We start from the raw sequence: 15,847 nt of genomic DNA, 5'->3' as shown, positions 1-15,847 counted from the left end.
TCCGGTGTTGCCATAAACTGTGGTGTAGGTCGCAGACATGGCTCAGATCTGGCATTGCTGCGGCTCTGGCATAGGCCGGCGGCTACAGCTCCGATTAGACATGTAGCCTGGGAACCTCCATATGCTACAGGTGTGGCCCCAAAAAGACAAAAGACAAAAAAAAACCCCAAAAACTACATGATGTTTTCACAAACTATACTATCTAATTGCAGAGCAAATATAATTATAAGTTGGCACAATGAAGAGAAAAATGACTGAATTTGAAACTGTAAAATATAGTCTCTTCCAGAGTTTCCAGACATCTTCATATACTATAAAGAGGAAGGGAAAGTGAGGCAGATATTTGAAGAAGGAGAAAAGGGAAGTGCAGAAGAGGAACCAAAGGGAGAACGAGAAACCCTCATCGCAATTTATTGAGCATGTATTATGCTCCAGATGCTTTATACCTGTCATGTCTAATTCCCTGCTCCAGCTAGTATCTACAGTCCCCATCTTAGGGATGAGGAAACTGACACCTGAAGAAATTATGTAAATTCTCTAAAATCACACAGTTGTAGTAGTAGTAGCAGCAATAATAGTAAGATGATGATAATAATAATAATAGAGAAGTTCCCATTGTGGCACAGCAGAAAAGAATCTGAATAGGAAGCATGAGTTTGCGGGTTCGATCCCTGGCCTCACTCAGTGGGTTAAAGATCCAGAATTGCCGTGAGCTGTGGTGTTGGTTGCAGATGCGGCTCGGATTTTACATTGCTGTGGCTCTGGCGTAGGCCGGCAGCTGCAGCTCTGATTTGACCCCTAGCCTGGGAACTTCCATATGCTACAGGTGCAGCCCTAAAAAGCAAAGTAATAGTAATAATAGTAATAATAATAATAGAAAACTCATAATGGCCAATATGGCCACTGACTACTCAATAACCACTCTGTCTTTCATCAATAACAAGCCCTGATTTTGGTTGGCAGCATGGTATATCCAGTTAAATATCTACAACTCCCCATGTGATCACATTCTGGCTAAGGAGATGAAGGCAAAAATCCACAAGGAAGATGGCTTTTTTCAATAAAAAGGCTTTTATTCAAGAAGGGACTCCCCCCTACATCAGCTATACTTCAATTTTAGAAGAAGAAGGAGAAGAGAAGAGGAGGAGGAGGGAGGGGGAGGGGAAGGAGAAGAAGAAGGGGGGACTGTCCCCTGGTGAGTACATCCAGCCCATCCCAGCTTCTGCTGGTCCCCAAGAGGCAGGATTATTTCAAGCCTTTGGACCTTGAGCCTTAAGACTCCTTCCCCCCTACTTCCTTCAATTACACCCAACAATCACATAGGAAATGCTTCTAACACCCTGGGGTTCAGCCCAAAGCCAAGTTTACTTCCTGGGGAGACGTTCTAGAGCCTTCCATTCCCCCAAGGGGAAATGATCATTCTTCCCTCTTATGTGCCTGGCCATGTGTGCTGTACATAATTCTAGGGAAGCATCTGGATCCTATAGTTTCCTTAAATGTTCTGCCCTCTGAGCCTTGTTCGATGCCTGATTCAGAACAGCTGTTCAATAGACGCTTGAGTAATGAGAGCATGAACCAGGGGTGCCTCTCACATGGGCTGCAGGGGCCCTCGACCTGTTACTGCCTGTGCCCAGAGGGCCTTTAGCAGTCCCATGTCCCTCAGGGACCCTTGCTCTAGCTCAGGCAACAGAGTCTCGTCAGTGAAAAAGGAAACACAGGAAAGGACCTCTCTAACTGACCTCAAAAGTTGTAAAACTGGGCTCCTTAGGAAAAAAAATAAGACGTTGTGAATCCAATTCTTCTTTTCCTAATTCAGGCAAATTAATTAGAAAACTTGAATCAAGACATCCCTACACAGTCTAGAGATGGCGCTAGCATCTGCAGACCCACCCGTGTCGGGGTATCTTTAAGCACACTCTCACTCTCCCCTAAGGAGTCTGCAGCTGGAAATGAGAACCCTGAACATAAAATGGATCTTCTTCCTTCCATACATCCGCCCTTCTTTTCTATCATCTTTTTAAAAAGGCGACTGGGGCATGGAATAATCATTTAACAGAAGCGGCCCACAGCCCTTAGTGCTGGGCGGCCCTCTGGAAAGACAGACAGTACAGGTAGTAAGGTGACATGAGACATCTGCATGGGATCACAGGAAGTCAGATGTGGAAATGCGTACAGGCCCTGCCAGGAGAGGGATGGATGCAGGTCAGAATTTGGAAAACAGAGCATGTCTCCAATTCTTGTTAACGAGATCCCTTGGAACCGTGAGAAAGGGCCTGCCCTGTCTTGTGACTAAAGAGCTCCACATGGGAAGGACAAGAAGCAAGACTTTACCCTAACTACCCAGGGCCTGAACCCTCTGTGAGAACAAGGTTCTAGCTTCAGATATCAAAATTCCACAGGACAATGATCAGTCCCAAGATCCCTTAATATGTTACATGGATAAAGGAAGGGGATATTTAAAATATACTTGGGAAAATTTCTTCAGTTAATAACGCATGAAATTGCAGATTTATTGAAACAGCTAAGATGTATCAAAAATAAAAAACAAACAAAAAAACACAGTTTTTTTCTTGGCCACCTTCACAGCATGCAAAGCTCCGAGGCTGGGGAACCTGCATCACAGCAGTGACAATGCTAGATGCTTAACCTGCTGAGCCACCAGGGAATTCACCATTACAACTCTTCATTACTCTATAATTGTGTAACTAATGCAATACTACAAGAAGGGAGAATGGAGAGGGCAGGAGAACTTCTGAATTTGTACTACCTCATCACTTCTGGCACAAACTCTCTTGCTAATAAGTAGTCAGCTATAGGGGGTTCCCTGGTGGATCCATGGTTAAGGGCTTGGTGTTGTCACTGCTGTGGCTGTTGTTCTATACCTGGCCTGGGAACTTCCACGTGCTACAGGTGCAGGCAAAAAAAAAAAAAAAAGGCAATTCTAATTCAGCTCCCTGTCAGGACTATTCTTTACCCTACTCTGTTCCTTCTCAAGGTGGACTCATAGCAATGCAGAGTTCTTAACCCAGTGAGCAAGGCCAGGGATCAAACCTGCATCCTCATGGATACTAGTCAGATTTGTTACTACTGAGCCACAATGGGAACTACCGTGAATGGTTTCTTTTGTTTAACTATTTTCCATTTTTGAATTGGATCTTCCTGACCAATTGAAATGATTTTGATATACTGATCTTGGGTCCAGAAATCTTATTGAACTTTCTTTACGTTTTTCTTTTCTTTCTTTCTTTTTTTTCCTGTACCCCTGGCATGTGGAAGTTCCTAGGCCAGGGATCAAAATTGCACTGCAGTTGCGACCTGTGCCAAGCTTTGGCAATGTCAGATCCTTAACCTGCTGTGCCACATGGGAACTTCCTTTTTTTTTTTTTAGACTTTCTTTAAGGTCTATCTCCTAACAAATCCCTAAATTTAACTCAATTCCAATTAACATCAGATTTTCATGATGATTTCATGGTTTTTATAAAAGACCAAGATAAGTTGAGACAATTTTGATTTAGAGTAGGGTTTTGCTCAACCAAGTATCAACACTCATCATAAACTATACTAATTAAGACAGTAGAGGAGTTCCCCCTGTGACATCTCTGCAGCACCAGGACAAAAGTTCGATCCCCACCCAGCAAGGTTGGTTAAAGGTTCTGGGGTTGCTGAAGTTGTGGCTTAGATCACAACTGTGGCTGGGATCTGATCCCTGGCCCAGGAATTCCATTTGCCATGGGATGGCCAAAAAAGGGGGGGGAGGTAGAATATTGGCTTGGGAATAGACCAATAGATCAATGGAACAAATTGGAATCTGGAAACAGACACATTTGTGTATAGAAGCAAAGTTTATAACACAGGGGGCATTTTTAAAAAATAGAAAATAGTTAAACCACTCAAAAGGGAGATAAAAATGAAAGTAGACAGAAGACCCCAACAGCATCAACACTCATCATAAACTATACTAATTAAAACCAAGACACAGAGAAGTTAGAATGAGAAAATGGGAGCCCCAGGATTCCAGCCAAGCTAAACTAGTCTGTATTCCTAATCTTAGCATTTGCTTCTAACACAGCAAATGTGGGGATGAGGGAAGGAAATCAAAGACTATGATTTTATAGAATAAAAGATACCAAGAAGTTACAAGACCTATGCCATGAGAAGAAAACATACAAACACATAAAACTATAGGTTTCATAATAAGAATGTTTGGGAAAAAAAACAAACTACAAATTTTTTAAATAAGTAAACAATAGAGAGGAATCTTTAAAAGCCAGAAATTATTTAACTCTAGGACTCAAGGAAAGAGAAAATAACTGTAATAAGAGATTGTCGATTTCACACTCCTTCTGAGCCCCCCCCCAAAATGGGTGGGGGTATGACGTTCATGAAGGAGGGGAAAATGCAGCCAATCAGAGCGCGGGGAGGGGCACAGGGACTGGTGCATTCAGGGTTCAAAGCACCTTCCCGGGCTGTCAGTGCCCAAGCTGCTGAATGCACTTGAGTGCTTTGTTGAGAAGCTGTCTCTTGAATAAAACCTGGCTGCGAAGTTTCCACTGCAGGCTCCCACTTCTTTCATCTACCCCTACCACAGCTTTCCCAAGGCTGCCCAGCATGACAAATCTTGCTATGAAAACCATTATCACTGAGTAGAAAATCCACTCCACATTCACCATCTCCCTTAGACATCTTGAACAGTTTCTAAAACCTTTCTAATTCCTCTCAGGCCAGAGGCTAAAGCTTTCCTCTGGGAGTGAATTTACACAGTTAAAGATAATGACTTCCGTGTTGATAATGACAGCAGCAAAAAATACAATGTCGGAAGTGAACTTTGCTTCAATTAAATGCAATAACTACTACGTGCTGTCTCTCAGGATGGTTTTATCCATTTGTCCTCATTTATTCATTTGTCTCCTTGGCAACCAAAATGTTTACAAATGTTGAACAGTAGATTCTTGTTAGGAAACCAGTTCCCCTGGTAATGGAAAATTTCATACAGATATTTGTTTTGAATCAGAGTGCTTTTCCACAAAGAGCAACATGTTGCCAAAATCCAGCACTGATTTGGGGAACTGCTGAGACTATGAAAATTAACAGCATAAGAGAATACTGAGGTCTTGAAGTTGGCAACTCATTTGGGAAGACAAAACTAAGTCCTTGATCCTTTACTTTGTTTCCAGATGACAAAGACAAATGAAAGTGGCCCAAGGACTACACTGCCAGAAACAACTATTTCACAATCTCATGCAAAAACTCTTTCTAGTTGAACAAAATCTACCTAATCCTGGCTATTTGAGGGAAGGGAACAAGTGTGACCTAAAGTTGGTATCCTTAGCACAAAGATAATGTATTTAGAAAATGTTTTAGAGGTAAAAACCTTTCTTATTATAGTGGAGGTAAATAAACTTGTAAGAAGTACGGTAATTTTCTGAATGCAATTTAAAAAGCACAATGTTCTGGATTTTTTTACATCTAAAATTATATAATACATCGTTTTAGCTTATCCTGTGGACTTACACTAGAACTGTATTTAAATGAATAATTCATAAGTCCATACTTTTCTACAGGCAGGGGGCAAGAGGGTCCAGGAGAAGGAACCAAAAGCATGACTCTGTCTCCTCATTTATCCATTCCCTTACTCAAAACTTCAGAGGCTCTCCCCCATGACAGAGCAAAGTCCTTTCTTCTTAGTTAATTTGGCACATAAGACTCCCCATGATCTGGTACCTGTCCACCTTTCCCCTTTATCTCCTACCCCCTCACACACTGCTAGAGGACAGAAACATCATCCTATGATCAAAAGATGTGCCTTTGAACATACTGTCTCCTTCTCCTGGAATGCCTTTTCCCCATCATGTTTGGGTGGTAAGCCCCTATTCATTCTCAACAACTCAGCCAAGGTCTCACTTTGCCAAAGGATCCACCCCTCCTGGGCTATAATTTGTACATATTTCTTTTGGTGAACACATCACACTCTGTAATGTTATAATAATGCGGCTGTATGTCTGTGATCTCAGGCTGAATTCTTTGAGAGAGGATTTCTGTCTGAATCCTCAGGATTCTGCTGATCCTTCCACTCAGTGAATGAGAAACAAGCCGGATCATAACCCACTGCCCCACAGCAGGAACTCCACACTCCTTTCTAATTCCTTCAAATGATGGAGAAGGAAATTAACCTTCCAGATTTGCATTGTCTAATACAACAACTTAAATGCTAATTTGGCCCAAGGTCATAGCGATGGGGATGGTGGTGGCTAAAGAAGAGAAATTACCTGATGGGCTGGTTTATTGCTCCACTGACAGCTAGCGGATGGTTAGAGCTTCTAACCTGGGTTGGGTTCTGCCTTGGGTTCTCCAAGGGCATCCATCTCAGGGAGACAAAGAGACCAGGCTAGAGACAAGCTGAAATAAGCATTGTCAACCACACTTTTTCCCACATTTTGTGTCCAAGGCCACCATCTGAGTCAGCCAATAGCAGTGACCCTGGTAAACTTCCTCAGTTTGATGAAATGCCACTTATCTTTGTTCCATTTTGCAATTTGTATTTACCAAATTTTATTGAAATCATTCACCTCTTCACAGAAGCAAGAGTTGTCAAAGGTGACTCCAGGGTATAGAGGTTGAGCAAGTAGGTAAGTGGTTGGAAGCATCTACTAGAGGAGAAACTTTGAGGGAAGAGGTCACATAATGAGTTCAGTTTTAGATGCATTTGGGTTGAAGTGTTTGAGGGCAGCTAGATGAAGACATGAAGTAAAGAGTCAGAGAAGTCTGGGGAGGAGATAGAATTTGAAAGTTGTTGGAGTATAGGTGGTGATCAAAGCCATGGGTATGGATGGGATTGCCCAGATGACAGAACGTGGAGTGAGGAGAGAGTATGACAGTGTCTGGGGCACTCCCACTTTGGCAGATTGGGTAGAGAAGCAGTGATTGACAAAGGGTAAAGAAGAGAATCAGAGAGGAAAGAGGGAAACCTGAGCATGTGGTATCATGGAAATCACAGGAAGGAGTGTTTCAACAGAGGGAGTAGTCAACTTTGTAGGATGATTTTGAGAGGCAGTGTGATATGCAGACTATAAAGAGTACATTAGCTGAAGGGATATGGAAGTAATCAGTGAATTTAACAAGAATGTTTCCACCAAGGGGTTGAAACCAGTTGATCAGAGGGTTCATGGAGGGAAAGGGGGCTGAAGATTTGGAAATAAAAACTATAGGCATCTTGGGCCAGAAATTTGAGAATAAATGGGAAGAAATTAGTGGTAGCTAGAGAAGAATGTTACTTCCAGGGGTCCTTTCTCTCTTTCTTTCTTTCTTTTTTCTTTCTTTCTTTTTTTTGGAGGGGGGAAGTGGTGATTGGTTCACTTGTTGATGTCTTTGTTATAATGAGACAGATGAGACCATGCATTAAGTGCTGGTGGAAAGGGTCTAATAGAAAGGAAGAGATTGAAATAAAATACAAAAGAAAACAGTTAGTGTTCTTGAGGGAAACCTGAGGAGATTGAGTTCAGAACACATGTAGAAGGGTTGTCTTTTGTTGGAAGAGGGAAAACACCGGCTGTATGAAGTTCCCATCTAATAATATCAATTTTCCAGTTAAATGGGGGCAAGGTTATCAGCTGAGAAAGAGAGAGTTGGAGACTTGAGAAGAACAGAATGAGTTTGAAAGATTTTGCAGAAATCTGAAGACCAAGCTATCAGGTATTTTTGATAGCCTAGTTGAGGTCACCGACCATTAATTTGTAGTGGCACCAATCTGCTTCATTGTGTTTTGCTCCAACTGTTCTCAGAAGCCTGGGTGGAGACATGAAGACAGATATGTTCATCTAGGGTTGGGATTTGCCAGAGAATTTGCAGGAGAACAGTTGAAGTGATAAATCCTAGGATCTATCCATAACAGGAAGACAAATGTAGAAATGAGTGATTGATGAATGCATGGGTGAATGTATTCATAAATGGATAGGGAGATGAAGGGGCAAGTCAATCAGAAGTACCTAGTGATCAGCAAGCATTGCTGGGAAACCTGGACAGCTGCATGCAAAGCAATGAAACTAGAACACACCCTCACACCAGGCACAAAAGTAAACTCAAAATGGCTGAAAGACTTAAATATACGACAGGACACCATCAAACTCCTAGAAGAAAACATAGGCAAAACACTCTCTGACATCAACATCATGAATATTTTCTCAGGTCAGTCTCCCAAAGCAATAGAAATTAGAGCAAAAATAAACCCATGGGACCTCATCAAACTGAAAAGCTTTTGCACAGCAAAGGAAACCCAAAAGAAAACAAAAAGACAACTTACAGAATGGGAGAAAATAGTTTCAAATGATGCAACCGACAAGGGCTTAATCTCTAGAATATATAAACAACTTATACAACCCAACAGCAAAAAAGCCATCAATCCATGGAAAAATGGGCAAAAGACCTGAATAGACATTTCTCCAAAGAAGATATACAGATGGCCAACAAGCACATGAAAAAATGCTCAACATCGCTGGTTGTAAGAGAAATGCAAATCAAAACTACCATGAGATACCACCTCACACCAGTCAGAATGGCCATCATTAATAAATCCACAAATAACAAGTGCTGGAGGGGCTGTGGAGAAAAGGGAACCCTCCTACACTGTTGGTGGGAATGTCAACTGGTACAGCCACTATGGAGAACAGTTTGGAGATACCTTAGAAATCTATACATAGAACTTCCATATGACCCCACAATCCCACTCTTGGGCATCTATCCGGACAAAACTCTACTTAAAAGAGACACGTGCACCCGCATGTTCATTGCAGCACTATTCACAATAGCCAAGACATGGAAACAACCCAAATGTCCATCGACAGAGGATTGGATTCGGAAGAAGTGGTATATATACACAATGGAATCCTACTCAGCCATAAAAAAGAATGACATAATGCCATTTGCAGCAACATGGATGGAGCTAGAGAACCTCATACTGAGTGAAATGAGCCAGAAAGACAAAGACAAATACCATATGATATCACTTATAACTGGAATCTAATATCCAGCACAAATGAACATCTCCTCAGAAAAGAAAATCATGGGCTTGGAGAAGAGACTTGTGGCTGCCTGATGGGAGGGGGAGGGAGTGGGAGGGATCGGGAGTTTGGGCTTATCAGACACAACTTAGAATAGATTTACAAGGAGATCCTGCTGAATAGCATTGAGAACTTTGTCTAGATACTCATGTTGCAACAGAAGAAAGGCTGGGGGAAAAATGTAATTGTAATGTATACATGTAAGGATAACCTGACCCCCTTGCTGTACAGTGGGAAAAAAATAATAATAAATAATTAAAAAAAGAAGACAAAAAATAAAAAAATAAAGTCCAAAGAAATTAACATCTAAAAGCAGTGGTAACTCCTCTGATTCCTGAATAGTGCAGGTAACCTCACTGCTGTCATTCACTAAAATTTGTTCCAGTTCCTTGAGCACTTCAGAAATAGTCCACACTCCAGTAACCACATCCTGATTTTCTCTGTAGTTTTTAATTAAGTATATATTCCTTACAGTTAGTTTTGTATGTTTTTGAAATTTAAATACATTAAATCATGCTGAGTATAATCCTGTCAAAAAAAAAAAAAAAAAAGAAGTACCTAGTGAAAGAACAGTTGTAGCAGGGCACTTAACAATTAAAGTTGAGGAGTTCCCATCGTGGCACAGCAGAAACAAATCCGACTAGGAACCATGAGGTTGTGGGTTCAATCCCTGGCCTCTCTCAGTGGGTTAAGGATCCAGCATTGCCATGAGCTGTGGTGTAGGTCGCAGACACAGTTTGGATCTGGCATTGCTGTGGCTCTGGCATAGGCCAGCAGCTATAGCTCTGATTAGGCCCCTAGCCTGGGAACCTCCATATGCCACTGGGGCAGCCCTAAAAAGCAAAACAAAAACAAACAAACAAAAAAACCCAACAATTAAAGTTGAAAAAAAAGGAAGGTTATAAATGAGATGCTAGATGTTTGTACTATTTCATTCAGAGATAGAGTAATTTCAAGCATTGCTAAGTTCCACAGCATGACAGTGGATGGATGAGGCAGAGTGAATAATACACTGGAGTTATGAATAGGTTATTCTCATGGAAGCTACAGTCATCCAAGTTGATGGATGGAGTTGAAGTGGAGAGGGAGTGGGGAGTCTAGTAACACAATTATCAGTGAAGAAGGAGAAGTGACTGGGAAGTCAGATGAAGACTGACACAAGGAATGGAGCACAAGCTTTCAATTTTGGAGGAATAACTAGAGAGTGAAGGAGTAATGGCCTGAAAGTGGCTGTGGGGAGGACACTGACCCCACTCTCAAACTGAACTCCTTGGAGTGTAAAACGGCCCCCATTTAACAGGCAGACAGATGAATCCTTGTTCTCAGAAGACCAGATGGATTCAGTTAAGACAACAAGATAGAAAGAATCTCCTGCATAGAGTCTGAGGATACAGGGAGTAAAGGTCACATTTTACACTTCACTCTGCACTATGGTATGCGGGTTTGTCAAAGGTGAGCAGATGGTGACTTGGGTCAGAACTCCTCTGATCGATGCCGAAGTGTTTTTTCCATATTTCTACTCCCAAAACCTAGAATATTATAAGACACCTGGAATAGTTGTTTTAAAGCGTTTAACTCTTATCGGAAGTTTCGTTGTTCAGTCTTTTGCTGATTCCTCATTCTACTTTGACATTCTGAATACTAGCAATCATTATACCATAATTTAGATGCTGATCCAAAACAGTATGAGATTCACTTGTACCTGTATTTTCATCCGAACACTTCTGTCGAATAGATCTCTGTTATGAGCTTTTCTTGGTATCATTTGCTTCTTTTTTCCCTAAAAATGAAGCAGTAGAATGTATTCTGGTTAATTTAGTGTTTTGATTACTGAGGTTGTAGTTAACTCAAATGTCTTATACACAGAGCTTCACACTCACAGCCCTAGAAAAGATCACAATGTTTGATCTAGGTACTGTCTGTCAGTTGGAGGGTAGGAGGAGGATATAATCACAAAATCCCATGCAAACTTTTAAAAGTCCACCTTATAATTATAAAGGAAAAACAGTATAGTCTAATTAATTCACCATCATTAAGTAAAAAGTATTTAGCCCTTTCTCCTAGTAAACATGAGCTCTACAGACTTGTTTCTTGCTTATAATACTAATGACTGAAATTCCAGTGTTTTGCTCTTGGTGAAGGAATCCACTTTGATAAGGCATCAAAGAACTGAGAACTGCTAGAAAACATCAATATTGTTTTCTCATGCACTCCAAAGATTTATGTGACTATTCATACCATTTGTTCCATTCTTTCTTAACATATATCATATATTGGAAGTGCCGCTTAAACAAAGGGTTCTTATGCAATTATGAAGATTCTAGACACAAAAACAACTTCCAAAAGAAACCTGTCATTCTGATTGGTTGTTTTAGTTGATGCTTTTTCTAGTAATAATGTTGTAATTGGCCACTCTAACTGTGTAAATCTCTGTAAGATTTCTCTAATAAATCAGATGAACATCACTGGCACACTCCTCTTCTCCCATCTGCTTGACAGAATGATTGACATCATATGATTCTACAAGCTTTCTTATTTAAAAAATTGTTTAGTCATGCTGTAGTAGCAAGTATTGAACTTACATTTCCACTGAAAACAACTACAAAGGCTGAACAAAATATACAAAAGAATTGTTTACAGGCATTGGATAGCAAATATTGCAGGGCTATGATCCCTGAGAGAAAGATAAAGTGAACCCCACATTTACCCTGGTTTTCTCCCTAAAGATATTTTTCAAACTGTTGTACGGGGGAAAAGAGTTCAAGCAGAGAGAAGAAACAGAGATCAAAGTTAGGGGTTTCTAAGACCACAGAGATCCAGAAGGTATTGGAGGGGTGTGCAACAAATAATAGGGATCTACTAAGAAGATACACAATTTTTCTCAGATCCTTAGCTAACTCCAAAGTTGGGCAATTGCAGGACGAGACTGTGGGAGGCCAAGAAAAAACATTTGCTAAGATGTTGATAACTAGTTGGAAATATCAGAGCTTACACATTACTGGGGGAAACTGTGAGATGTTGGTGAACACCTTGGGCTTTCAGTTGAAACCCCATAAAGACCTCACCCTAGGGTGGAACCATGCCTAGAAGTAAGGGCAAAGGTGAAATAGGTCTGCCTAAAACCAAGCCTAGACAGGACCATGGTGATCCTCCAGTAATTTAGTTAACCCAGAACCTCTAAAATCTATTATCTACAATGTTCAGCATACAATAAAATAACAAGACACATGAAGATTTAGCAAAAGGACACTGAAATCAAGAGAAAAAGTGGTCAATAGGAGCAGACTCAGAGATGACCATTATTGATATGTTAAATTAAAGGAAAGATGAACAGAATGCATGACAAGATGAGGCATTTCAAAAAGAATAAGAAAATGTCCTTAAAAATCAAAGAGAAAATCAGTCAGGATGTGGGGAAGGAGAAAATCAGTCAAGATGCAGTGAAGATGGGATGCAGACTGTGGCAAATGAATCTAACGGGATTACAAATTAGTTACATAACCCCACTGAAGGAATGGGGGGAAAAGATGTGACCTGAATAACTTTGGAAAATAGTATTTTTAACTGGACACTATAAGGCTAAAGACAAAAATAACTATACTCAAATGTTACATATACCATTTGCTAGTACTCACAGAAGTTTATAGATTAGCAGCTCTAAAACTACTTCATATGTGTACTAGGACTGAGCAAATAAGTAAATATATGTAGACTATGAGAATCAAGTTTCTTTCTGTCAGGGAATGAAGTTACAAACAAGGAAAAGAGGAACACTAGGATGAACCTTTGGTACTGTTTTGGAGTCAGAGATACAGAGATAAATAAAGATGTGAGTGTATATAGATTAGTATATATATGTGTGTTTCTTATCTCTGTTCACTTACAAGGCTTAGAAGTGACATCCCAAAAGCAAAGAATACATTTAGTACCCAGATCTTGGTTTCTAAATAACACTGTCCAATAAAAGAAACCCTGGCACCTTGGAATAGTGGTAGACTTCAGGCTAAAGCAGAGAAAATACAGGTTGGTCTTGGAGCAAATTTAGTGATAGAAAAAATAAGGAAAGTGTTAATAAAAGGTAAGGACATGTTAAAAGGGCACAGGAGCCAACTTAAAGAGTTCCCAAAGACCAGAGCCATCTGAGCAAGAAAATAAATGACACTGGTATTGGATTATAATCAAAAGAATAAAATAAATATCATTGGATTCAGACTGATATAAATAAATAACTGAGTAAATAAAGAGATGAGGTATCAGAGACAGTCTTCCTTAAAGAATAATTACAACTAACAAATGTAGAAGCAATGAAGGAAATAGAAAATCACCATTCAAACAGCACAGTAATAATTTCTGCAAGCAACGTTCACTAATGTGTGCTAAAATTAGCAGATGAAAGTTTAAAGAAAAAGGGGGTATAGTCTCAAAATATATTCCCCCAATAAATAGTTATCAATTAAAAAGAAAAATAGTCATTTTATAATGAAGAAATGTGGCAAATACCACCTTAACCAATGTGCTCAACATTTATTAATCCTAAACCTCCTGTGAGAGGCAAAGTGGCCCTCTCAACCAATTTCCAAATCCTAGTTCCTGACACCTGTGAATATGTACTATCACACAGCAAAAGGAACTTTGCATGTATAATTAAGGTCGAAGACCTTAAAATAGGGAGAGTATCCTGGATTATTTGGGTGGGCCAAATCTAATCTCATGAGCCATACAAATCAAAAACTTTCTCCAGCTGTATTAAGAGAAAGGCAAGGGAAGAAGTCAAAGAGATTTGAAGCATGCAAAGAGCTCACAACCCACCATTGCTAGCTTGAAGACAGAGGGAGCCAGAGACCTGAGTCCTACAACCATGAGGAAATAACCAACACCCAGAGGAGGCTTGAGTGTAGATCCTCCACCAGAGCCTCAAGATAGGACCTTAGTTAGCCAACACCTTGATTTCAACCTGTGAGACCCTACTGGATGTCTCATTTACAGAACTGTGAGATAATACATAAGTATTGTTTTAAGACACTAAGTTTGTTGTCATTTTTTACACAGTACTATAAAACTACTATACTCACTGCTGTGTATCACTGAAAATCCACTTATGGATTTTCTATCCTTGTAATGAATTTTTTTACTTGCATAAGAAATAGACACATTCTTTGAACGTACCTATATCAGATATTCTGGCTCTCAAGTGCCATCTCTCTCAAGTGTATATGTTGTTTTCCTTTGTCATACCCATTCACTCCAAATGTGGTCTCTGCTTGTGTGTTAATTATATTCTTATTTTCTCTATTCCTGATGCTCTGGCATCTAGAGCCTTGCTAATCTTGGAGAGACTGCCAGGATTAAGCTAGCTAATTCTTAGAGATAGCAAATGACTTCCCTGTGAGAGTGACTTTGGTTTGCAAACCAACCAATTTGGAACCTAAACTTACCAACCACCTTATTTGTAAATAAATGGATTGAATAATAGCATTTTCTCAATGTTAATTTTCTGGTTTGGATTGTGCCTGTAGTTTAACTTCAAATGGCTCAATAAAAAAATAACATGTAAGTGTGTACACAGAGAGAGCGTGATAAAGGAAATGTGGTAAAGGTACATCTGAAATTTTTATGCTATGTGTGACTTTTTCACAAATCTGAAACAGTTTTTTAAATCCACTCACTAAGGCATTATCCTGTTATTCTAAATAAACATAAACTAGCATAGCTGCATATCTGACAGCAGTCTATTCTCCACCTCCCTGTTTTATTCACAAAGCTTTCAAAATTCTTTCCCTGATTTTCCTCCTAATGTTCTAGCCAAAGTCGCTACTTTATTCCCCTGACACATAATTTTTTCATTCCTTTTTCTATCAACCACAACATTGAAAAACTGATTTTTAGGAGATTCTGTGCAAGATGTAGCATTTACATTTTTCCATTGAAGCTTGCTAGTCTACAGGGAGCAAAATTCTAACCAGACTTGGGCCTTGCTGTCCCTCTAGTACACCTCACCCAACCCAGCTGTAGGAGGAAGCAGCTCTTCCTAGATAAGAGGAAAAACTCATTTTCAAATTATGACAAGCAATAAAAAAAGAAATAGGAAAAAAAAAAAAAAAGAAGCCAACAAGTGCTATTGATCTAGCTCCTGTAACACAGGAATTTAAACCCAAGAGAATCTGGGTTAAGGTTTGGCGATTCTCATCAGCCTCAGACCATCCCAAATACCAGCCAGAACCTCCCAGGAGGGCCCTCTGCCCACATCAGAATAACCTTGGTGTCCTCTGTGCTTTCTTCCTCCATCTGTCTACCTCCTCCCAATCCTGACTGCTATTACCTCCTTTCCCTGGGATGTAACAAAACAGCCCAAACAAAAATAGACACTTGCCCCCTGGAGATGAAGCACCACGTGAAGTAAGATGCAATGGAATCCCCTTACCTTCAGGTCGCAGTTGTGTGAAACAGGTTCCACGTCTGCACTAGGTCCCTGGGGGGGTTGAGGCTACCTCAGTGCGTACAGAATATATAGGGACAGATTATATATTCACATTTTTCATTACACAAGGTGTTTTTGATGCGTTCTCAGCCAAGATCCACTTAAAAACAAAAGCTACACAAAGACTACAAAAAGCCCACACAAAGTTTAAACAAAAGGCCAAAGAAAGACCAAACAAAAGCCAAAGAAAGTTTAAACAAAGAATGAAACAAAGACAAAACAAAGGCCAAACAAAGACAAAAACAAAGACAAAAACAAAGGGCAAAGAAAATCTAAACAAAAGCTAAGCTAGGCTACAACTGTGTCTCACACACAC

The 15,847-nt window shown here is 40.1% G+C and overlaps 1 protein-coding gene across 2 annotated transcripts in view; it reads right to left on the bottom strand.

Moving 5' to 3' along the window:
- MOBP (myelin associated oligodendrocyte basic protein) overlaps window positions 1–15,636 on the bottom strand; it is a 38,814-nt gene extending 23,178 nt beyond the window's left edge. For both annotated transcript variants that reach the window (XR_007133746.1, XM_047770469.1), the window contains exons 1-2: window positions 15,475–15,636; window positions 10,756–10,833 (exon numbers count right to left, since the gene is read on the bottom strand). The gene's annotated coding sequence lies outside the window, so the exon portion shown is untranslated. The remainder of the gene's footprint in view (window positions 1–10,755; window positions 10,834–15,474) is intronic.
- Between the last annotated feature and the right edge of the window lie 211 nt (window positions 15,637–15,847).

The sequence above is a fragment of the Phacochoerus africanus genome, chromosome 1, assembly GCF_016906955.1.
Source record: "Phacochoerus africanus isolate WHEZ1 chromosome 1, ROS_Pafr_v1, whole genome shotgun sequence".
NCBI lineage: Eukaryota > Metazoa > Chordata > Mammalia > Artiodactyla > Suidae > Phacochoerus > Phacochoerus africanus.
Note: the sequence above shows the minus strand (reverse complement) of the source record. Positions and strands in the feature narration are given on the sequence as shown.